We start from the raw sequence: 23,514 nt of genomic DNA, 5'->3' as shown, positions 1-23,514 counted from the left end.
CCAGGCTGGAAGAGGTGGCGGCAGCAGTTGCCGCGGGCGAGTTCGGGTTTACCATGGAGGAGGCAGAGGCAGCAGAGGCGGCAAGCCTTGCCAAGCGCGAGGAGTTTGCCGGCGAGGAAGATCTTGCCGGCCCTGAAGCTGAGCCGAGCGAGCCCGGCGAGGAAGAGCCCAAACCTTCAGATAGCTTGCCACAGGCGGAGCCCCCGGCCCCACCAAGAAGGCGTCTCCGCAAGGCCACGGACGTAGCGGGGCGGCAGACGGGTCAACAGCCACCGAGCCGCGCGACACGCTCTACCGCGGCAAGCACCATTGCCGCGGGAGCACCTCACGCTGCTGCGGCAACTGGAGCGGGGTCTTCCCGGTCCACCGCTGCTGCTCCTGCCAAGTGGGCAAGGGAGCCTACTCCTCCGCCTCGTCGCACCGGAGGCGAGCCGGACTTTGATCTCTCTGCGCTCAGCTCCGATGAGGAAGAAGAAGAGTAAGATTCCTTGCTGTCCTTGTTGTTCTTCAATTCTTGCTATCTTGTTGCTTTCGTCTTGTATCTGACTTGCTTCGATCTGAATCCATTCCTTTTCAGGACGCTGGCCCAGAGAGCGGCGAAGAGAGCCAAGGCCCCGGTGATTGTCATCGAAGATGATCCCACCGTGTCAGCAGGGGGTGTGTCTGAGACCACCTTGACGGACCCGGCAACTACTCCCCAAAGCAGCCCCCAGCGCAGCCCCCAATATAAGTTTATAGTTTACTTCCTGCCGTCAGGCGCGCATGGGTGCTTTTTTCTCTACTGATATCTTGACTGTTGGATTTGTGTAGGAGCAGAACAGCCCCACCAGGAAGGCCCGGAAGCTGCTCCCAAAGTGCCATCTGCTTCGACTACGCCGCCAAGGGAGGAGTCCCCGGCAAGGGAGCGCTCTCCGGCAAGGGAGAACTCTCCGGCAAGGGACAGTTCTCCGGCAAGGGACGGCACCAGTGATCCTCCGGTGGTTGAGACCGCGACCGCAGATCCTAGCACAGGTAATCTTCTTGCCTGAAAACTTCCCTTGGGTTCTTCTTCTTCTGATTTTCTTCTTGAACATTTGCTTGACCTTTCTCCCCTCTTTGGTCGTCAGATCCACCCGCCACGGAGCCGATGGAGACAGAGGCCGCCAGCGAGGAGGACGCGCGCGGCAACAATAACGACGCCGCCGCCACTGAAGAATAGGCCGGTGCTGATGATCCCGCCGGCGAAGAGGCCACCAAGGCTGCCGCCGCAGAAGCGGGCAAGGGATCTGGCGATCGCACTGACGGCCCCAAGGCCGCAGGAGCGCCAGGCGTTGCGCCGACCGCCGATCCCTCCGCCAACGCTACAGCGCCAGGCTCCGAAGAGCCCCAGCCCGGCGCCTACTTGAAGGCCGGTGATGGTATCTTCATCAAGCTCCCCTGGGCGGCAAGCTCCAGGGCGCCGGTCGAGGGAGAAATCCTGGACAGAGAGGTGCTCACCTCCGCTGGGCTGATGGTGGTCGACGCGCCAAGCAGCATCGACAATGAGCCTGAGGAGGAGCGGCTGCTGCGGAAGCTGTTGTCGCTCTACCGCACCCGACAAGCCAAGCTGGCCTCTCGAGAAGCTCTTGTCGCGAAGGCGGGGGTTGATATTGAGAAACGCGAGGAGGAGCTTCGAGGCCTCGGGCAGGAAGCTCTCCGGTCCTTGGTGGAAGAGCGGGAGGGACTTCTCGAGGAGCGGAAAGCCTTCCTCCTCGAGAAGGCTGAAGCTGAAGAGAAGCCGCGGCTTGTCGCTGAAAACCTATTCGCGCAGGAAGGAGAGTTGGCGCAGCGCAAGGTCAATCTTGACAGCCACGAGGAGGAGCTTGTCGCGCGCGAGCAAGCGATTGCCGGGGCTCTCAAGGAGGCAAAGGATGCTGCCGCAACTGCCGAGGCCGCCAAGAAGGAGCTGGAGACAAGGGTAGCGCAGCTGGAGGCTGATCTCAGGGCGAGTGGCGAGGAGCTTGCCGCTCTCAAGCGTGAGCGCGAGAAGGATGCTGCCGCTCATGGTGAACTGCAGGGCCTTCTCACAGAGAGGAGCAAGGATCTCAGCGCCGCCAAGGACTCCAATGCGGACCTCGAGTTGAAGCTGGTCACATTGACTCAGACGCTGGACGGCGCCAGGGAGCGGGAGGTGACCTTGTCGGAGAAGATCAAGGCCGACGAGGCGTTGCTGGCGAATGCTGCTGCCGCCCACGATGCCTTCAGGGAGACTGTGGAACACTGGACCGAGGGTCTTGTGAATATTGCCGCCACCATTGACGGGGAACTGGCGCAGCTGGGGATGGAGGAGCTCGGGTACTCCTCCGACAAGCACCTCCAACCCACCGCCAAGCTCTGCCTGTTCTTCAAGGGCGTGGCGACGGTCCTCCAGCAGCTCCGGGAGAAGATCCCAAAGCAGCTGGCCGACGAGTCGCGCAGGATCTGCGCGGGGGTTCTTCAGAAGCTGCTGGTGAAGGTGGCCTTCCGCAATCCAGGCCTCAACCTCACCAACGTGCTCAAATCCTTGCCCCCGGATGCTGATCTGGATGCGCTCAAGGCTCTTGTCGCACCCATTGTGGACAAGGTGAGCGAGATCAAGAGGGTTGAGGGCGATCTCGTAGATTAGGCCGCCCATTTTCTCTTTCTCTTTGTCGTTGTTGGTCATGTTACGAGAACATCCATTAGAGCCGCGACAAGTTATCTTGTAATATAACTCTATTTTGGGTAGAGATCGCTATGTTATTTCCTTTACTTGATTCCCTGCTTTGTATGTTTTTACCCTACGCTTTTAGGGAACTTGTCGGCGCAGGCACCTTTGCCGCAAGCGCTGAGTGCGGGACATCAGCAGCCTGCTGGCGATGCCGCTTCCGATAAGAAACCTTGTCGCAACTAGTCGCAACTCACTTAAGTTGTTGAGCGGACTCGAAACAAAGTAAGGGAGCAACTAGCTATGAGTTGGTTCCTCCGCGCACAGGTTTTCCATACAAAGTACGGTCGTTCAAGGAATATAACTTAAAAAAACTCAAAAACTGATTGCTCAAACTTTGGCAACTTATCTTTTCTGTCGTTTGCTTTCCGGCAAGGCGAAACTTCCTTGAACGATGCCTGGTCCACATCATAATCTTCTCCTTTCCCCCCGGCAAACTTGTGTGCAAGGGAACCTTCCTTTCCTTTGTTGAGAAAAAGAAAGTAGAGAAAATAAAGATATGGAGCCTTTCGGCTCGTTATTGCTTACCGGGGGTAGGTGCTGCACAAAGTGTCAGATAACGCATGCAAGAAAGAATATAATGCATGAAATTGACAAGATGTGCGGAGCACATGAGCTTTACTTATGCACGGGATCTGCGCCCGGCTTTGTACAAAGGATTACATGCAACATCGGCAAGACTTGTACAAAAGATGGTTGCCGGAACAGGTTCCGGCAACCGTGCCCTACGGGTAAAACTTACAAAGATGCTCAATGTTCCAGGAGTTGGTCATCGGAATACCATCTTCGGTCTCAAGGCGGACAGCGCCGGGCCTAGTGACTCGTTTCACCCGGTAAGGGCCTTCCCACTTCGGCGTCAACTTGTTGGAATTCTTGGCGGACTGAACGCGCCGAAGAACAAGGTCGCCTTCCTCGAAACTTCTGGCATTAACTTTGCGGCTATGATAGCGGCGCAAAGCTTGCTGGTATCGAGTAGCTCGTACAGCAGCCTGAAGACGGTCCTCCTCAAGGAGCAGCGCATCATCTTGTCGCAGCTGCTCTTGCTCAAGCTCATCATAAGCAAGCACTCGAGGTGTCCCGTATACGAGTTCCGTGGGGAGAACTGCCTCTGCTCCATAGACTAGAGCGAAAGGTGTCTGGCCAGTGGCTCGATTTGGCGTCGTCCTGACCGACCAAAGAACCACCGGCAGCTCCTCAATCCAGTTCTTTCCGCACTTGTGCAGCCTGTCAAAAGTTCTGGTCTTGAGCCCGCGCAGCACTTCAGCATTTGCCCTCTCCGCTTGACCGTTGCTTCTCGGATGAGCAACAGAAGCGAACCAGACCTTGGCGCCAAGATCTTGGACGTACTGCATGAAGGTGCGGCTCGTGAATTGCGTGCCGTTGTCGGTGATGATCCTGTTAGGGATACCGAAATGGCAAACAATCGACCTGAAGAACTTGACTGTTGACTGTGCTGTCACCTTCCTCACTGGTTCCACTTCTGGACACTTTGTGAACTTGTCGATTGCAACGTACAAGTACTCAAAGCCCCCGACAGCTCGGGGAAAATGGCCGAGGATGTCGAGCCCCCAGACCGAAAATGGCCAGGATAAAGGGATCGTCTGGAGAGCTTGAGCTGGCTGGTGTATCTGCTTGGGATGGAACTGGCACGCTTCACACTTGGTTACTTGTGCAGTTGCATCCTGGAGGGCTGTCGGCCAAAAGAAACCTTGCCGGAACGCTTTGCCGGCAAGTGCTCTTGCGCCAATGTGGTGACCACATATTCCTCCATGTATCTCTGCCAACAGCCTTTGTCCATCTTCCCGGTGAATACACTTCAATTTCACACCGTTGAGTCTCCTTCTGTACAGTGTGTTGTCGACAAACTGGTACATACTTGACTGCCGGGCTACTCTTTCCGCTTCTTCTCGCTCTTCGGGAAGTTCTCCTGTCTGAAGGAAATGAACAATCTGCTGTGCCCATGCTGGAGCTTGTGGCTCGACAACAAGGACTAAAGGCACATCTGCTGCTGCGGGAACATCCGCTTCTACGGCAAGAACTTGTGGCTCTGCCAGAGCTTGATGTTCCCCGGCAAGCTTGCCGGAGCAAAACTTGTCGGGAGCGTCTGCTTCAACGGAACAACCCCTAAGGTTTGCCGGAGCAGACTACCCCTCAGCACTCTTGGTGTTGATCCTGAGGACCATATTGGCGGCGGCTTCGGGAAGCTCTGCCAGAAACTAGTCGCCAGAAAACAACTTCCTCTTCTTGCTATGTCCAGTTGATGGCGTTACGGACGGTTGAGTCAGCTTGAGCACAAAGATCCCTGGTTCCACAGGTAACTTAAGTGCGGTGCACTTTGACAGGCCGTCGGCAATGTCGTTCTGAGCCCTTGGAACATGTTCCATCTGTAGGCCGTCAAAGTGCTCTTCTAGCTTTCTCACTTCATCAACGTAAGCTTCCATCAAGGGACTCTGATAACTCTTGTTCACTTGGCGGACGACAAGCTGTGAGTCACCCCTGACAACGAGCTTCTTGATCCCAAGGTCTGCTGCGATCCTGAGACCGGCAAGCAATCCTTCATACTCTGCAGTATTGTTCATTGCTTGCTCCTTGGGAAAGTGCATCTGGACTACGTACTTGAGGTGCTCTCCTGTGGGTGCAACAAGTAGCACGCCCGCACCGGCGCCTTGCAGCGAGAAGGCACCATCAAAGTACATCAGCCACTCTTTGCTTGCTTCCTTGACAGGGATGCTTGTTTCTGGAATTTCTTCATCTGGTGTTGGCGTCCACTCTGCTATGAATTCTGCCAATGCTCTGCTTTGGATAGTTGAAGTACTCTCAAACTTGAGGCCAAAGCTTGACAGTTCCAGTGCCCACTCGACAATCCTGCCTGTCGCTTCTGGATTTTGCAGTATCCTCTTCAGCGGAAAGCGAGTGACGATTGTGATCTCATGTTCTTGGAAGTAATGGCGCAGCTTTCTCGAGGCCATGAGGAGGCCGAAAAGCAATTTCTGCACACCAGAGTACCTTGACCTAGCCCCCTGCAGAAGGGAACTGACAAAGTAAACTGGGCGCTGCACCATTCTCTTCTACATCTCCTCATGCCCCTGCACAGATCCATCCTTGTCGGGGCCAGAGCTTGCCGGTGAAGTCCTCTGCTTGTCGCTAGATGCATCTGCCGTGGTTGCCGGCTCATCATCCGCCTCCCTCTCTGCTACTAACGCAGCACTAATCACTTGATTGGTTGTCGCTATATATAGCAACAACTTCTCTTGTGATTTAGGTGCGACAAGTGTTGGAGTGGAGGACAGGTATCTCTTCAAGTCCTGCAGCGCAGCCTCCACCTCCGGAGTCCATTTCATTGGACCTGCCTTTTTCAAAATTTTGAAAAATGGCAGGGCGCGCTCAGCAGATCTAGAGATAAACCTGCTGAGAGCAGCCACGCAACCGGCAAGTCTTCGTACATCCTTGACGCGCTTCGGCTCCATTGGTCGATCTTGTCTTCCGCTGGAGGGTAATCCAGGAGCAGTTGAGCTCGCGCCAAAGCTTCTGCTGGAGTGGTGGGCGGCAGTGGAGAACGGTGCGAGGAGCGGGATATGCTCGGACTTCTAAGTATGTTAGAAGGAGCAGTATCCTGTCCAGGCGACCGTGCCTCGCTTGTGCCAGCATGTAGGCGTGCATGCTGGTCTTGAGCACCCGGAGATCCACCAGCTCGATCTTGGCCCAACAAACGTATGGTACTGCGAGTACCATGACGCTGTCGGTCCTGCGCCTCCTGAGATGGGCGCGGTACATGTATGGACGCCGAGGTTTGTGCAGCCTTGTCCTTGGACCTGGCAGCATCGTGAGCTTCCTCGTCGACGTCCGTTCTTCCGCCGGCGTCTACTCCACCACCCGTTTGCTCCGGTGGTGGTGGAAGTGACGTGGACGGAGCAGCTGCCGCCGAAGTCTTCTTCTTCGGTGGCATGTCGATGAAGAAAATGAAGATCTGGCTCGTGTGAACGCCAGATCAGGTTCACGCCATCTCGACGCCCCCTACCTGGCGCGCCAAAGATGTCGGGGAGACTGATCCATGGACACCTATGGGGCCGGCGGACCGGGCCCCTTTCGGTTCGGCGGGGGGTGGAGGTCGCACGAAGAGCGGATCGAGGCGAAGCACACGAGCAGTTTACCCAGCTTCGGAGCTCTCTGGAGAGATAATACTCCTACTGCTGCTTGTCTGATTATATTGCGTTCTTGCTCGGGAGCGCTGAATGCTACAGTACATTCTAGCTGCTAACGAGACCGAGCGTGTGTCTTTTCTGGTTCCTAACCGAAGCGAACCCCCCCTACATTGCGCATGGGCCTCCTTTTATATGCTCAAGGGGTCACCGACAGGTGGCAACGCAGAGAAGGGTAAAAAGGGAAAAGGGGGTTTCGGTTGGTACAACCACCTGCACAGTGCATCCTACCTAACCCTGACGGCAGGGGACAAAGGCATTAAAAGCCCGTCTGCGTCGCCCAAATAGTGTAAAAAGGGACCGTCAGGGGTGCCACCGCTCGCCATGATGGCAGTCTTGTCAGCTTCGCATGCCACCGCGCACCGCTGGCTGCACAGCCTCTCGCCACGTGCGCCTGGAAAGGCCCCCAGAGCGACACGTTGGTGGATGTGCTGGAGCGTGGGTACAGAGTGGTAGCCTGCCGCGGCAAGCGCCTTGCCGCGGCTGTTGTCTTGTCGGGTCCGGAAGCTTGTCGCTCACCGGGTCTTGCCGGGACGCGCGGCGCATCGCGGCAAGTTCCTTGAAATGCCTTGGTTGGCCTTCCCGGCAAGCTCCTCTTGACGGGGCCCTGTCTGCTAAGCTTAAATACTTTGTTCTTGAATGGGTCCAAGGGAACCACGGAGGACCTTGGCAGTCGCCCGGCAAGCCTTGCCGCGGGGCGCTGCAACTTCCCGTGCACAAGTTCGGGATACTAGGGTACCCCTATTCTAGTACACCGACATGGCTTTATTTTGTCTACTCTTGAAAGTCTTTAAGGAACTTGTTAATTTGCACAATTCCACCCGCGGGGTGTAATTTTGAACTTCTGTTCGAAGATTCGGCCAAGGGCCTATGCTATGTAAATATTAATCCAAGTTCTATCTTTCCTTGCTCAATGCTCTTTAGGCTTTTCCCTTTGCCGCCTTCCCTTAGTTGCCGCCTTGCCAGACGGACAACCGCTCTGTGGAATGCCGTTGGGTCAAATGCTTGGCTACTTTTAGGAAGGCAAGTACTCGGCCATCTTGGAGTCTTTTTAACAAGTTGGATAGAAAGCGGCAAGCCGACTACTAAAGAGTTGGCTTTCCTTAATAGAAGCTAGTAGAAGACGGCAAGCCGACTACTCACGAGTCGGCTTTGGCTTAAAAGATGTTGGAGGCCGTCTTAGGCTATGTTTGTGCTTTGGGTCCTTAGCCATTTTTCGTGTGGGCGCCCGTTCTTCCTCCCTCCTGCCAACCACACAGTCGCTCTGCGAGCTGCGGCTTCGGACAGGAGACGGCTTAGGCGCCACACACTACTTGCCTGACTGCGGGAAGCACCTCATAGCACAAGGCGGCGAGTCCCCGGGCCGACTAGTCGAGCCCGGTGCCACGCGGCATTAATCAAAGAGTAATATACTCGAAGGCATAATTCTTATCATACAGATAACAAAAAGGGCAGTCCCCGAGCTCGTCTCGGGGGCCCAGAGTCTTGGTACTTTAATACAAAAGGGTAGCGTGATACATACTGCATCAACTGTAAAATCTTCGGAGAAGATTTGCATTCCACGGACGTTCTGTCTCTTTGCCGGAGTCGTCCCTCTTGCGCGCTCGGGGCCTCTGGGCGTCGATCAGGTAGTAGGAGTCATTTCCCAGCACCTTGCTGATGATGAAGGGGCCTTCCCAAGGCGCCGACAGCTTGTGCTGGCCGGCTGTTCGCTGGATCAGTCGGAGCACAAGGTTGCCCTCTTGGAAAGATCTTGGCCTGACCTTCCTGTTGTAGTATCGACACAGACTCTGCTGGTAGATGCTGGACCGGCTGAGTGCCAACAACCGGCCCTCTTCCAGCAGACCGACACCGTCTTGACGTGCTTCTTCTGCTTCTTCCTTGGTGTACATGGTGACTCGCGGGGAGTCAAACTCTATATCCATCGGGATGACGGCCTTGGCGCCGTAGACGAGGAAGAAAGGTGTGAAGCCGGTTGACTTGTTTGGAGTCGTGCGCAGACTCCAGAGGACGGCCGGCAGCTCCTCAAGCCAGAAGCCGGCCGATCGCTCCAGCGGCACGACCAGTCGAGGCTTGATGCCGGATAAGATGAGGCCGTTTGCTCGCTCCACCTGGCCGTTTGACTGCGGATGGGCAACGGACGCTAAGTCTAGTCGGATGCCCTGCGTCGCGCAGAAACGGGCCAAGGCGCCTTTGGCAAAATTTGTGCCATTGTCGGTGATGATGTTGTGCGGGATGTCGTACCGAGTCGTGATGTCGGTGATGAAAGTCACTTCAGCCGGACCATTCAACTACTTGATGGGTTTCACTTCTATCCACTTGGTGAACTTGTCCACTGCGACAAGTAGATGAGTCAAGCCACCTCGTGCCGTCTTGAATGGTCCCACCATGTCCAGGCCCCAGACTGCAAAGGGCCAGACGATGGGGATAGTCTTGAGTGCGGAAGCTGGCTGAAGTGTCTTGGAATGGAACATCTGGAACCCCTTGCATTTTTGGACTAATTCGTTCGCCTCTTCTAGGGCAGTCGGCCAGAAAAAACCATGCCGGAAGGCTTTGGCGACGAGTGCTCTTGAGGCCACATGGTGATCGCACTCGCCTTCATGGACGTCTCTGAGAATTGCTTGGCCTTGTTCTGCCTTGACGCATCGTTGGTAGACGCCAGTGACGCTGTGCCTGACTAGCTCTCTGTTGACTATGGTGTAAGCTGCTGCTCGGCCTTGCACTTGCCAAGCCAAGATTTCATCATTTGGCAGCTGTCTGTTTACTAGGAACCTGAGGATGGGCTGGGCCCATGAGGGTGCTCCTATTTCTTCAACTGCCACTATTGCGACTTGGACAAGGGCGGCTGGGCTAGGAGGCGGCGGGTTGGAGTCCGCAGCCGCTTGCTGACTTGACGAAGTCCCCGGGCCGACTGGAGTAGTCCCCGGGCCGAGTTCTGGAGTCTTTGGTCTTGTCACCGCAGTCCCCGGGCCGGGTTCTGGAGTCCCCGGGCCGGTTCTGACTTCAGCGTTCTTTGAGTCGGATCCGATTTCTTCGGGTGAAGCTGGCACAAAGATTGAGTCTGACTCTGGTGAAGGCTTGATGGACGGCTTGAGGAGGCGCCGAAGGGTGGCGCCAGATGGTATTGCTTGGCGGGTGGAGCCGATTCGTGCCAAGGCGTCTGCTTGGTTGTTGTCGTTCCTTGGCACGTGGAGGAACTCGCACCCCTCAAAGTATCTGCTGAGTTGCTGCACCAGGAAGCGGTAACTCGCCATGTTTGCGTCCTTGGCGTCCCAATCGCTAGATGATTGCTGGACCACCAAGTCAGAGTCGCCATAACACAGGATCCGGCGGATGCCGAGTTCTTTGGCAAGCCGGAGCCCGTGAATGAGCGCCTCGTACTCGACCACGTTGTTGGAGGCGGAGAAATGGATCTGCAGCGCATATCTGAGCTTGTCACCCTTGGGGGAAGTGAGGACGATGCCGGCTCCCAGGCCAGTGCGCATCTTGGAGCCGTCAAATGCATCCGCCAATGGGTGGAGTCGGGCGCTGGTGGCAGATACTGGGTCTCGGCCCAGTCGACGAGGAAATCGGCCAGTGCTTGCGACTTGATTGCGGTGCGGGGCTGGTAGTAGATGGTGTAGGGAGCCAGGTCGATGGCCCATTTGGACACTCGGTCGGAAGCATCTCGGCATCCGATGATTTCGGCTAGTGGGGTTGTGGAGACCATGGTGACTGGATGCTCCTAGAAGTAAGGCTTCAATTTCTTGGCGGCAAAGTGCACGCCGTAGCACATTTTCTGGTAGTGGGGGTAGTTCTACTTGGAGGCCGACAGTACCTCGCTCAGGTAATATACCGGTCTCTGGACAGGTAGTGCCTTGTCTTCCTCCTTGCGCTCGACTACAATGACTATGCTGACTACCCGGCTGGTGGCGGCAATGTATAGAAGCATGGGCTCTTTGGGAGTCGGAGCCGCCAGCACAGGGGGAGTAGTCAACATTTTCTTCAGTTGGAGAAAGGCCTCGTCCGCCTTGGGAGTCCATTCAAAAAAGGTTGTCTTCTTCATGAGCTGATACAAGGGGAGAGCCTTCTCGCCCAGCCGACTGATGAATCGGCTGATGGACGCCAAACAGCCGGTGAACTTCTGCACATCTAACAGTCGTCTAGGTGCTTCCATCCTCTCGATGGCCTTGATCTTCATAGGATTGCACTCTATGCCGCGTTCAGAGACCAGGAACCAAGTAGTTGGCCGGCTGGTACTCCGAAGACGCACTTCTCAGGGTTAAGCTTGATCTGGAATCGGCGCAGGTTCTCAAAGGTTTCCTTGAGGTCTTCCAACAGAGTTCCACGCTTTTCCGTCTTCACCACCACATCATCCACGTAGACGTGGGCATTTCTGCCGAGTTGCTTGAGGAGGCACTTCTGCATGCAACGCTGAAAGGTGGCGCCAGCATTCCTCAAGCCGAACATCATGGTCAGGTAGCAGAAGGCTCCAAACGGCGTGATGAAGGCGGTCTTCAGTCTGTCAGCCGGGTTCAGCTTGATCTGGTGATATCCAGAATACGCATCCAAAAAAACTCAACAGCTCGCATCCGGCTGTGGAGTCTATCACCTAATCAATTCTTGGCAGAGCAAATGGGTCCTTGGGACAGGCTTTATTGAGTCTTGTGTAGTCGATACACATCCGCCACTGCTTGTTCTTCTTCAGCACCAGTACTGGGTTTGCTAGTCACTCTGGGAAAAACACTTCCATAATGAAGCCGACTGCCAGGAGCCGGCTATTTCTTCTCCAACAACTCTTCTCTTCTCTTCTGACAGGCGGCGAAAGGGCTGCCTGACGGGCTTCACATCAGACCGGACATGTAACTTGTGATCGGTGAATTCCGTCGGTACACCAGGCATGTCTTTAGGGGACCATGCGAAGATGTCTCGATTCTCAAAGAGGAAATCGACGAGCTCGCCTTCCTATTTGCTATCAAGGTTTGTGCCCATGACAACGTACCTCTCTGGGTGCTCCGGGTCCAAAGGTATCTTCTTCCTTTCTCTGGCCGGCTTGAATGATCCTTTTGCTTCCGACTCCTTGGGATCGGGCGACATCTCGGGCTGCTTGCCAGCCATCGCCACAACCCGATTGAGAAGCCGCTTCTCAGCCGCGATCACCAAGGACTCGGCCAGCCGACTGCTTTCGGCCGCGCAAGCGGACGACTTTCTGTAGTCGCCGGCCACGGTCAGAATTCCCTTGGAACTCGGCATCTTCATCTTGAGGTAGGCATAGTGGGGGACTGCCATGAACTTGGCCAAAGCAGGTCGGCCAAGCAACGCATGGTACGGGCTTTCAAAATCAACCACTTCAAACCAAATTGGCTCTCGGCGGAAATGATCTTTGTCCCCAAAGAGGACGTCTATCAGAATCTTGCCGATTGGTGAGCAGGAAAGGCCGGGAACAATGCCGTGGAACACAGTCCGGCTGCTCTGAAGCCGTCTTCGCTTGATCCCTAATTTCTCCATCGTATCCTTGTACAGGATGTTGATACTGCTGCCTCCTTCTATCAGTACTGGCGAGAAGCGAGCGGCGCGCCTATCTGTGGTGAGTGTGGCGCCTAAGACCAGGGTGTAGGAGCCTGGGCTCGGCATTACTTCCGGGTGATCGGCTCTGCTCCAGCTGATGGGCCTTTCGGACCAGTGCATGAACTCTGGAGTGCCTGATGCGACCGCGTTCACCTCTTGCTACTGTTGGCGCCTGCTGCATCGATCGTCTGCCACACTGGTGAACACCACATAGGCTCCGTGCTCATCTGGGAACTCCTCTTGTACTGCGCCGACTGGCCTGATAGCCGGCTGCTGGGGCGGCGGTGGAGGAGGCGGCCCGGCAGGCGGGGGAGGGAGCAGGCCGTCTCCCTTGGCGATTCTGGTCAGCCAGTGGCATTTCTGGGTGGTGTGGTTCGACGGCTTCGCGATGCTGTGGAACTTGCAGGGGCCATCCAGGGTCTGCTTGTAGGAGAAGGCCGGCAACCAGTTGGAATTGCCGCCCTTCTGCCGCTTTGCCGGAGGCGGCCCTTCCGGCTGTTGGTCTTCGACTGTCGCCACTTGTCGGCTATTGGAAGCTGGCTGCGGGGCCTTGCGCTTGTGGTCGTTCTGCTGTTGCCGCCGGCTAGTGTCCCCAGCCGGAGTTCTTGGAGCCTGAGGGGCGACTTTGCTAGTCGCGCTGACTTGAATCTCCACCTTCATGGAGGAGTTGGCCGTGGCGTATTTGTCTGCTGTGATCAACAGTTCATCGAGGGTCTCTGGCTCATCGCAGAGAAGCTTGTGCTTGAGGAGGGTGCCTTCTCTGCACCCGGCAGTAAAGTACTCGATAACTTGCACCTCGTGCACGCCCTTGCAGGAGTTCCGAAGCTCGCCCCAGCACGTGAGGTAGTCGCGAGTGGACTTGTCGGGGCCTTGCACGCACAAGGAGAGTTGGCGAGGCTTGGGAGGTCGCTTGTACGTACTCGTGAAGTTGCGGACGAAGGCCTCGGTGAAGTCGACCCAGCTATTGATGCTGCGAGGCTTTAGACTGTTCAACCATGTCCGGGTCGTGCCCTAGAGCATGAGCGGGACATATCTTACGGCAACACGCTTGTTGCCATTTGCTATATTGACGGCTGTGGAGTAGTCAGTCAGCCAGCCCTCCGGCTTCACGGTGCCGGTGTATTTGGGCGTGTCTCGGGGGAGTGTGAACCCTTTGGGGAAGGGCTCACTTCGGATGCGGGGTCTGAAACAGGGGGGGCCCAGCTCGTCTTCTTCTTCCAGCGCCAAGGATCGGTGGAGTCGGTCGATCTGGTGGCGGGCATCGTTCTCTCCGACTCCCTCTCGGCGGGCGAGGCGGTCTCCTAGAGTCGGATGCTCTACGGGTGGCGGGGAGACTTGCCTTTCTCTGCGAGGAGGGGGAGGCAGATAGTCGTCCCGCCGTTCCACCACTTTGGGGCGGCCGTCTTGGTCGCGCTCGATGGTGATGCGAGTCCGACTGTGGATGACAGCCGGCTCCTTGTCCTTCTCTCCGCGGGCCCCGCCAGTCGGCGTCCGAGACATCGCGCCTTGGTCTCGGCGGGGTGGCGGGTCGTTGTTTTGTCATCGCGGCGCCTCCGTGCGGCAGCCGGCTTCGTTCTGCACGGCAGCCGCGTCGAGGAGCTGCTGAACTCGCTCCGTCATCATGCGGTGCTCTTCGCCCTCGAAGTTGTCGAGCTCGTCTGCCGCCGCCTGGGCAGCACGGATGTTCTCCGCGGGCGTGGCATACACAGGGCGATCTTCCCCGAACAAGTTGGCGATTACCGCGCCGCGTTGCCGGACCGCGCCTAGGCGGCTAGGCCCAGTCAGAGCCGGCGAGCCGCCCACAGCTCGATCCATCTCGCGCTGGTAGACTTCTGACAAGTGCCTCATGCTTGCCAACTTCTTCGCACCCTCGATAAGCTGAAGGCGGCGTGCCTCCAGCATCTCGGTGTCAGCGTCTCCCGGAATCGGCGCGGTTAGGTCTCGTAGGGCCGCGTCGAGTGGGTCATGAGCTCCCTCACCGGAATGCTCGCCATGATCGAGGACGAGGACTTCTGTGATGGTGCTTCCGCTGCTCCCCGCGCAAGGGAGCGGCTCATCGTAGACCACCACGTAGGTGGGAAACGCGTCGACCGACGCGGTGTCGGAGTCGACTAGCATCGGGTCGGTGGATCCTATGGACTCCAGGTCCACGGCAGGCTTACCGGCGACATGGAGTTGGTCGAGGAGACCCGTGAGGAGGCTGTCGGGGCCGCTCGTGCCTGCGTTAGACGTAGGTTAGTCGGAGAGGCGAACCTCGCCGATAGGCTCGGCGAGGCAGCTGGCCGCGCAGGCGATCTCAGCGCCGTGAAGTGCATCGGCGCAGGCTCCATGTGGCGTGCCGGGCTGGCTGCGCTCGCCAGGGAGGAAAAGGGTTCCCGTCCAGAGCAGGTCTCCGGATGACGGTGCACCTCGCCCCATGGTGGGCGCCAAATGTCGGGGGTTGGGTACGACATATGCCAAAGGATGGCTTATCATGGTGGGAGCGAGTAGAACATCACCGGTGCCCGGAAGCGGGATGAGGCGAAGACATGCACGCCGGCGGAGCTTACCCAGCTTCAGGGCTCTCCGAGGAGATAACACCCCTACTGCTGCTCTGCGGGGTCTCCGCATGGTCACTATGGCAAAGTGGGTACAATGGTGCTCCTGGAGCTGTTTCTGGAGGTAGGAGAGGGCAAGGCTAGCTCTCTCCTTCCTACGTTCTAAGGTCTAATGCTATCTAGGTCCGAACCCTTTGCATGGGCTTCCTGGGGGGTTTATATAGGCCTACCCCCAGGGGTACAGTGGTAACCCGGCTGGGCGCGGGTCCCAGCCGTCTGTCTCTCAGGCCGTCATCCTCTCAGCCGACTACTGGGGCCCGCCGACTGGCGGGCCGCGCGGACAGGCCTGATACTGTAGCGGTACTCCTGATGATGCTGTCTTGGTCATGTGGTCATCGCAACAGCGCCGCCACCACGCGTGCGTTCACTGTCGCCATTCCCCATCTTGTCTGATTAATGGCGTGCGGGGCCCGTGGGAGGGGTCGGCCGACTCCAGGGGGCCGACTCCCACGGGTCCGCCTTCTGGGCGCTCGTGCCGTCTTCTGTCTACCCACTGACAGGCGGCCCCGCCGTCCTTGGGTCGTACAGGCAGGCGCCATGGGCACAGTGCGCCGCCCACTGTGGCTGAGGTCAGGGCAGGCATGGCAACAGTGTCGCGCCACACCGGAGATCGTCAGCGTTACGGCTTACTATAGCCATGCCGGCCCCTTGTAAGTAGGGGGGACGGCCACGCTGTGGCCGTACCCCGCCTTGCCCTTCGAGACGAGGGGGGAGTCGCGGGCCGACTCTCTATAGTCGGCCTCTCTGGAAGTCATCGTCTGGGACTCGGCTTATCTTGGAGTCGCCGTCTGGGACTCGACTTATCTTGGAGTCGCCGTCTGGGACTCGGCTTATCTTGGAGTCGTCGTCTGGGACTAGGGTTATCTTGGAGTTGCCGTCTGGGACTCGGCTTATCTTGGAGTCGCCGTCTGGGACTCGGCTTATCTTGGAGTCGCCGTCTGGGACTCGGCTTATCTTGGAGTCGCCGCTGGGACTCAGTATGAGCGGCGCTACTTATCCCAATGTCTTGAAAGGTTCTGGGGCTCAGGTTAGCCTACCGTGGCCCATTACTCCGACACTCCGCATGATCACTAGATCGATAAAAAGCTACAAGAGGCTCCTTGAGCTGTTCGGTGGGAGGAGGAAGAAGGGCAAGGCTAGCTCTCTTCTCTCCCTATGGTAGTGTCTAAAACTCTCTCAGATCAACCCCTTGCATGGGTGTCCCGGGGGGCTTATATAGGCCTACCCCCCGGGGGTACAATGGTAATTCGGCTTTGCGTGGGTCTAGGTCGTCAGCGTCTACGACCGTCGGCTTCTCCGCCGGCTCCTGGGGCCCGTCGACTGGTGGGTCCCGCCGGCTGCCGGCCCATTGGTCGACAGGCCGGCCCCACTGCTTGGGGGGTCTTGTCGGGGGCTGGTTACTGTTGCCTCACCTCTGATGATGAGGGCTTTGTCGAGGTAAGCATAGCTACAGTGCCGCCACCTTGCGGGCTCTCACTGTAGCCTTACCTCGTCTTGTCTACTTAATGGTGCGCACGCCCCGAGGAGGGGAGCAAGCCAGCTATAGGAAGCCGGCCTGGCCTTTGGCCGGCTGGGGGAGGTCAGGCCGCCTTCGGATGTCTCTCTGACCGAAGGGGCCCGCCGCCTTCGGGCCGTACTGGCGACCCGTTGTGGATGGCGTCACGATTCGCATGGCAACAGTGCCTCACCGGACAGGAGATGGCCCCTGTACGGCGTACTGTAGCCATGCATGTTCCGGGATTCGGGGGTGGCAGGGTCCACTATAGCCACGCCCCGTCTCGTCACCGTTATGGGGGGTGGACTTTAGGGTGCGACCCATGGCCGCCTGCCATGGGCCGGCTTTCTTGGAGTCGGCCCTTCATGGGCTGGCTTCTTGGAGTCGGTCCTTCATGGGCCGGCTTCTTGGAGTCGGCCCTGTAGTGGCGTCCCCCAAAGGTTGTTTACAGCCGGGCCGCCTTCCGCCAGTCGGCCTATGTGATAGCCGGTCGGAAGAAGGAGGCCCCCTGTCTTGGGCGCTTCAAGGCTCGGTCGGCCCATTATTTTTTCTGAGGGCCAAAGGGAGCCGGTTAGGCTACTCGTGGTCATTTACTCCGACAGCAAGCCTCTGAATGAAATTTCGGTAAAGTCTCTGGTGCTACATTTATCCGACGGTGACTGGAATAATCTTGTTACACATTGGTCTCGGCTGCAGCGTAAGGTAATGTCTATGATATCACATCACAATTTGAACTACATTTCTGCATTTGCCTTAATGTCTCACTTGTACGAAAACTGTTAGCAGAAGAACATTCATTCTCAAGGGACCACAGAATCTTGCAACTATACTGCACACTGCATTGCTCTTGTGAGTACCTCTTGCCCTGTATGACCATACTTACTTTCATAGTTGTTTGATTATGTAGCATCACTGCACATGTTAGCCTCGTAATCATCCATTTGGTGGACATTATAAGATCCGTATGGACTCTTACATAAATTTAGAATCAACCCAATGCTTTTGAAGAGGTTTAGCTCTACAGTCTTCTTGTAAGGACTGAACGTGGTCTATCATTGTACTTACATTAACAGCTACTCCCTCCGTCCCATAATATAAGAACGTTTTGTATAGTACACCAGTGTTCAAAACACTCTTGTATTATGGGAAGAGGGATTGGTTCATTTTGTAGCATTCTGCATCTTATCTCCCTCGCCCACTGTCGTGGTTCTAAGTCTGACAGTAGTGTAGGGGGGTAGGTATGGAGAGGCAAGATCCTAGCTGTGGAGTAGTTGTATACGCAAGAGGTTTACGAGTTCAGGCCCTTCTCAGAGGAAGTAATATCCCTACATCTCGGAGCCCGGAGGCGGTCGACTGGATTATGTGTATATGAGTTACAGGGGTGCGAACCCTTTACACTGAGGAGGGGGTGGCTTATATAGAGTTCGCCAGACCCCTCCGGCCCTCAATTATGTAGGGTTTAAGGTACATTAAGATCGGGTGTTACTGGTAACGCCACAAATAAATTGCTATGATGACCATAAAAGCTACTCAATGACCGACTGTTTGCGTGCAGAGTGACTTTAGATCTCCTTGCTGTCGAGTGGTTGGCTTCATGGTCGAGTGTCTTCGAGTCCGTCGAGTGGAACACTTCTGAGTAGATTGACAGGTGGTTTCTTCTAGAGATGTCCTTGGGGAAGGTAGTTTGGACAGGTCCATGACCCTACCCTAGGTACATAGCTTCATCATTAGCCCCCGAATGGATCGAGGTTTGAGTGGGGAAGGAGTTGAGAACTCTTCCGACCCATTTTTCGTGATATGAGTATATCTTGTTCTGGATCCATGAACCTAAATAACGACACCAACTTCTTTTTCGGTCGCATTGATCCATTCTTGGTTTCAGTCGAGTGAATTTCTTTACTTGAAAAGCTTCGAGTGACGGTGTGGAGGAGATCCTCCGTCTGACAAGTTGTTCTGCTGCTCATGGATTTTGCGGGATTGAAATTTTGGGAAGCACGCGGGGCGGAGGAGGCCGCAGTAATCGGACGGGATAGGGAGGAGACGCCTCAATCTCCGCGCCACCTTTTTCGCCATGTATCGCGCGCATGACTAGTGTGGGATTTGACAGGATCGTCTGGGCCTACAGGTCAGTCACTCGGAAGCAACTCCATATAAGCCGCTGGCCCAGGGCTTTTGAATAGTGTGCCTCCATTTTTCCCCTTTCTTCTCGAATTCCTCTGCCACCTCTTCTCTCGTCCCGGTGTCGTCGGACTGTTCGGGCATCGTCTGCGGCGATGGTGAAGGAGAAGACAGCGGCCCTGGAGCGTCCGAAGAAGGCGAGAGCGCAGGCGAAGGCGAAGAAGTCCGGTCGGGGCAGATCTTCCTCGAGGTCTGCCTTGCCGCTGGGCTGGATCCAGGGCAACTGGATGCCCTCGGCGATTCGTCAGGAAGACCTTGATGACCTAGTCGAGGGGGGATTCATTCCTCACGAATCTGCACTCCTCCTGGGGAACGAGATCGAGCCGCAGCCTCTCGAGGGTGAGTGTGTCCTTATCGCCACTCACGTCGACCGCGGATTCTCCCTGCCCCCTCATCCTTTTTTCCGGAGTTTCTTGAACTTTTTCAGAGCGCAACTCCATCACTTCACTCCGAATTCCATCGTGTACCTTGTTGCCTTTGTGTCTTTGTGCGAGAATTTCTTGGGTTGTCGTCCTCATTGGGGCCTCTTCAAGCACATTTTCACTTGTCGTTCTCAGTCGGTTAAGAAAGCCAAGTCGAGTGATGATAAGACGCAAGTGATTCAGATATGTGGGGGTCTTGGGATCTAGATGATAAGCAAAAGTTGTTTTCCAGCTATGACTCTTCCTGACTCAGTCTGCGGGTGGCAGTCGACCTGGTTCTACTACAAAGACCAGCCAACTCTAGCACGGGCAACGGGTCTTCCCCCTTTCTCCCTGAACCGAGCAGAAAAACCTTCTTCTCTAAAAGTGACACCGGAAGAGAAGGCACAAGTCAAAGTGTTGGTTTTCGAGTGGTTCAGCTTGTCTGCGACGGGGTGACTGGTATGGATTTGTTAGAGGTCTTCCTCAGGAGACGTATCCAACCACTCCAAGCTCGTGACCATCTGATGTGGATGTATTCAGGTATCGATGACACCACTCAGATTCACCCGGAGGAGGTCGAAGAGGCTATGTTGGAGGGGTGGTTGTCGAGTATCACAGGGAACAAAGACAACCCCCGAGGAGCCAGGAGGATTCCTCCACTCGACCAATCATACGAAGTAGACTAGGTCCGATTCTGCATCTCCGACTGTGACCTTGTTTTCTTCATTCTGTTTGCTTAAAATCAGTCGACTGACTTTTGTCTTGTTTGTTGTCTTCTAGGCCACTACTGAGATGTACTCGATGCCCAACGGGGCGCAAGAATAGGCCGAGGAGGGAGAGGCGAGCGGAGGTGAAAGTGAGGAGGAGTGGCAATCTGATGGTGAGGGGGAAGAGGATGACGATGGCTCCAGTGAAGAGGAGGAGGAGGAAGTCGATCCATCTCGCATAAAAGGCGATCCAAGCTCACCCACGACCCTACGAGCGAGCATGGCAAAGCGACTGCGCCTGTTGGGCAGTCGTCAAAGTGCCCTTGGACGGCTTCTCCGGCGCCGACTGAAAAAGCACCAAAGCATCCACGAGCAGCGTCATCAAAGCCGCCGAAGGCCTTGTCCAAGATGAGAATGACCATTCCCACCATTTCCGGGTAACAGCAGAACTTGTGTTTTCTCGTTTAGCATGGACAGACTCTTGGTCGACTCGTTGACTAACCGACTGGTTTCTGAAATCTGCAGTGCTGCTACCTCCGAGACCTCCGCCAAGAACGAAGACCAGGAAATGGAAGATGCTGCCACCTCCAACCTTGGTACGCTCTCTGTAGTTTCACTTTTGGTCGATTGGATTTTCGATTTTCACTTTGGATTTTTCCTGTAGCTCCTCCTCATGTCATTGATCTCCCTGATGATGACGACAAGGCGCCACTGAGGCCGAGGAGGAATAGAAATGCGCCGGTTGGCAAGACTACTCAGATTGCATCAGTGCCTGAGACATCGGTTCAAGAGGGTGGCAATATCACTCGGACTTCCGTGTCCTTCACTGTGCCGCTGTCGGCCTTTGTCATCGACTGCTGACCCGCCCTCCCTTTTTGCCACACACCACATCCCAGAGGACCAAGTGGGTGCTCCTAAGGAGGCTATACGCCAGGCGGGGGTCATGATGGAGCAGGTGAAGGTGGTCCGGGAAGCCAGCCAAGCGGCCTATGATGCTAGCTCAGCCCTTCAGAGCAACGTCCAGGTTAGTTCGTCACCACTTGTTCTGTTAGGATATGCTATCTGAAGACTTTCTTTCCGAAGATCTTTGTATCTGTACACCCACTAGGTGTGTCGATTGAAATTTTGGATTGGTGGGGGCACGCTGAGTGCACCCACTGGATGTAGTCCCCGAGACTATGGTGGACTGCTGGCAATCGACTGTAGTCTTTGTATTTAGAATTTCTTCACTCTAACTCCTGCACTCGGTCTGGTCGGACCATGGCGAATGGAATCTTGGAACCAGTGGGGGCACGCTGAGTGCACCCACTGGGTGTGGTCTCCGAGACCATGGTCGACTGCTGGCAGTCGACTAAGGTATGTAGAACCTGTGTTTTTTGGTAAATCATGATGAGACCATGGCTGACTACTGGTAGTTAGCTATGGTTTAGGATCATAACCTCTTTGTCTCTTTCGGTCGACTGATCGGACCAAGTCGGTAGAACCAGTGGGGGCACGCTGAGTGCACCCATTGGGTGTAGTCCCCGAGACTACTGTTGAATATTTTGATTCGGCTGTAGTCTTAGAAATGTTATGATTTTTCTCTTAGTCACTCAGAAGCAACCTATCTTTGATGTCTGTCGACTGACCCTTCACAGAAATCTTGCGAGCTTGTGGCTCGCTATACTGAATTGGAAAACAAACAGATCCAGCTCAACCTTGACTTGAAGCTTGCTCAGTAGAACTTTCAGAAAGCAAAAGATGAAGCAAAAGGTATGGCTGGTGAGAACTTGATGACTGTCTTTATCTTTCTGCCCATTCCTGATTCTGATCTCATTGTCATTTTGCACATAAAGTGAAGGAGGCTCTAAAGAAGAAGGACCATGACCTTGCCGAGACTCAGAAAGTGGCTTTGGACAAAACAAGCTTGCGGAAGAAAAACTGGCTTCAGTCGGTAAACTTGAAGAGGAGAACGCCAATCTAAAAGCTACTCTTGACGCGGCCAACAAGGAGGTCAGCCGTCTGAAGAATGATAAGATAGCTCTGAATGACAAGGCTAGTGAACTGGTGGGGAAGAAGAACGATCTGGAGGCTTATCTGGGAGGGCTCGCCAAGAAGTTTTTCATCATGCTTGAGGGTAATCTCTCCTACCCGACTGACTTGTTATCATCGACTTATCGTAGTACTGCTGGTTTATCTTTGAATTGTGTTTACAGAATTCTGCCAAAATTTCGAGGAGGAGACCAGTCGAGTGGAGACAAGCTTGGACCCCATTAACTCTCCTGTGAAGGATGAAACTGGTATGAATGTGCTCCGACTGGAGTCTCGTGTTGCTGGTGTGGTTGACTACCTTGCTCGACTGAAGGTTGCGGCGTCGCGAATCGACACGACACTCTGGCCAGGAGCGACGCTTCAAAATGACCTCGAGTATCTAATGACTCGACTGAATGAAATTCCAGGTCGTGTGCAAGAATGGAAGAAGTCCTCTGCCAGGTGCGGCGCTGACGTTGCTCTGTCACTGGTCCGTGTTCACTGCAAGGATGCGCGAGAGGAACAACTGGCGTCCATCAAAGTTGCCAATACCAAGATGCATGACTTCCAATCTTTCATGGAGACCTTCATTCTGCTGCCACTCGGATTGCTGACGGAATTGACTTGGACGAGTTTGTCGCGCCCTCCAGCCCTCCACCTGAGGAGTAAGAAAAACTTCTATGCTTTGCCTTATATTTGCCTCGGAATGCCGAGTGGTTTTGTAACTGATAAACTTTTACAGGCTTGACGCCTGAGCACTTCTGAATCCATAGGATGTTATCTGAAATTGGCTTATCGTTGAATATGCTTGCATTTGCCTTCGAGCGTACTTGTTCTTCACTCGGAATATACTTTAGTGCTTCAGACGCAGCTCTGAGGTGGAAAATCCAGTCGACCTGCACTTCATCGCTCTTGCAGGTAGGGATGGAGCACAGATTGCAGTCGACCTGCGTCCTTGCGGATCGGGATGGAGTGCATGTAGTATTTGTGGCGTAGCTCCGAAGGAGAAGGTAGCAGTCGACCTGCACCTCGTCGTCCTTGTGGATCGCACGTTGTATTTGTGGCGTAACTCCGAAGGAGAAGGCAGCAGTCGACCTGCACCTCGTCGTCCTTGCAAAGCGCACGTTGTATTTGTGGCATAGCTCCGAAGGAGAAGGTAGCAGTCGACCTACACCTCGTCGTCCTTGTGGATCGGAATGGAGCGCACGTTGTATTTGTGGCGTAGCTTCGAAGGAGAAGGCAGCAGTCGACCTGCACCTCGTCGTCCTTGCGGATCGGAATGTATTTCATACTTAGGCGAGTACTTGGATTTCAACTAAGCCCCCGAGTGGGAGGATTGCTCTCCACTCGGTAGGATTTTTAAATACTTAGGCGAGTACTGGACTGCAGCTAAGCCTCCGAGTGGGAGGGTTGCTCTCCACTCGGTAGGATTTTCAAATACTTAGGCGAGTACTGGACTGCAGCTAAGCCCCCGAGTGGGAGAGTTGCTCTCCACTCGGTAGGATTTTCAAATACTTAGGCGAGTACTACACTGCAGCTAAGCCTCCGAGTGGGAGGTTTGCTCTTCACTCGGTAGGATTTTTAAATACTTAGGCGAGTACTGGACTGCAGCTAAGCCCCCGAGTGGGAGGGTTGCTCTCCACTCGGAAGGATTTTCAAATACTTAGGCGAGT

The sequence above is a fragment of the Triticum aestivum genome, chromosome 5B (assembly GCF_018294505.1).
Source record: "Triticum aestivum cultivar Chinese Spring chromosome 5B, IWGSC CS RefSeq v2.1, whole genome shotgun sequence".
Taxonomy (NCBI): domain Eukaryota; kingdom Viridiplantae; phylum Streptophyta; class Magnoliopsida; order Poales; family Poaceae; genus Triticum; species Triticum aestivum.
The sequence above is the reverse complement of the archived record's forward strand: the minus strand, read 5'-3'. Positions refer to the sequence as shown.